Source organism: Belonocnema kinseyi, chromosome 2, assembly GCF_010883055.1.
Source record: "Belonocnema kinseyi isolate 2016_QV_RU_SX_M_011 chromosome 2, B_treatae_v1, whole genome shotgun sequence".
Lineage (NCBI taxonomy): Eukaryota > Metazoa > Arthropoda > Insecta > Hymenoptera > Cynipidae > Belonocnema > Belonocnema kinseyi.
In genome coordinates, this window is record NC_046658.1 from 33,715,028 (window position 1) to 33,716,534 (window position 1,507).

Sequence of the window (1,507 nt, forward strand, 5' to 3'; positions counted from 1 at the left end):
ATATGTATATGTATTTGAGTGCAACAGAAACGTAGACAGAGCATATAGATGCAAACACGTTCCCCGTGTCACATCTACACTAAGTTTACCTTCTAGAACCGCTTTTTTCTCATGTGAAATCATAAACAACCTGAAAAAATAAAAACACCTGCACTGGGAAGGTCTTTGCGCTCATTACCTCTAAAGTAGGATAAACGGAATTAACCGAGTGCTGCGATTCTTTCGACATTTTCTAAGAAACAGGACAGCCAAGTACCTGCAGATATATTTATAATTATTTAAAGAATCATATTCTATTCTAAAATTAGTGTGTTTATGTACAAGAGATAATCATAACAGGTGGGCAGTATAGTATAATGAAGAAAAGTGTTGGATTGTAGAAAATTCTCCTTCAAACTAGTGATTTCAACGCCTCTACTTCTAAATACGATCAAGGTGAGTCACTTTTCCCAGAATGTAATTTACAAGTAGAAAATAATCGCACGCTTTCATATTAACTACAATATGCTTAAAGGTTAAACGGAGGTTAAAAATTTTAAGATAAGTGCTGCTTAATTACTCTTTACGTAAGGAACAGAAAATGAAAAATGCTATATAGCAAGCAGTTATAGAATTCGGTGAACTGTTCCAAGGTATTTCGAATTCTTATGAAAACTGTTCCTCCTTTTACGAAATTCGGATTCAAAACAAACCTTTTTTATAAAGTGATTAATCCTGTTTACAATTAAGTTAGAATAATTTTAAAAAAACGTTAGAAAGCTTATCAAATTTTCAATTTCTAACGTAGTGGTTAGCTTGCAGGCGCCGGCAGGATTGCATGTTGTTGGCTTTTTTCCTTTTTTTTACATTTTTTTAAAATCGTATACTGATGTACGTTGATACGCTAATTACAAACCTGGACATGAAAACACCTGCAAATATAATTTTCAGTGGAATGCAAGCTTCTAATGTGTCCCCTAAGGGTTTACATTTTTCTTGCACCTTCTCTATTCCTTTACACAACCTCCACACACTTACTTGGTGGTGGAAGGGGGACCTACAGTTTAAGGTGGGTTCCGAACCACCAAGAGCAACAGCTTTAAGTACTTAGAGAAAACCTTTTTCTCCGCCGAAACTCTTCCAGAGTGCGAGGCGAAAATCGAACCCGCAAGCCGACGGAGTGGGTCCAAAACATACGCTGTAGCCCCCACAACCATCGTCCCACTTTATAATTTTCAGTGTTAAAACTTAAAAAAAAAAGTTTTTTATTTACGAAGTTTATATAAACTATCTGTACCGACACAAAGCATATTTCAAGCATACGAAAGGGACTTACGCATTTTATAGTAAGGATATGTGATTGAGGAGTTATTTTGATAGTTTTTGGCTTTTGATGCTATTAATGAAACGTTCTATATATAAATCACACTTTATCGTCGATTTGCCCTACTATAATTTAAGGTTGCACCCCTACCCCTTTTAAAACGCCACGGGGGGGGGGAGCCACCCGTATGACTGGTTACAGAAA

At 36.1% G+C, this 1,507-nt stretch overlaps 1 protein-coding gene across 2 annotated transcripts in view; it reads left to right on the forward strand.

Annotated features, from left to right (window-relative positions):
* Positions 1–6: 6 nt before the first annotated feature.
* The window catches only part of LOC117166888 (ecdysone receptor), a 731,730-nt gene continuing 730,229 nt past the window's right edge, over positions 7–1,507 (forward strand). For both annotated transcript variants that reach the window (XM_033351320.1, XM_033351322.1), the window contains exon 1: positions 7–435. The gene's annotated coding sequence lies outside the window, so the exon portion shown is untranslated. The remainder of the gene's footprint in view (positions 436–1,507) is intronic.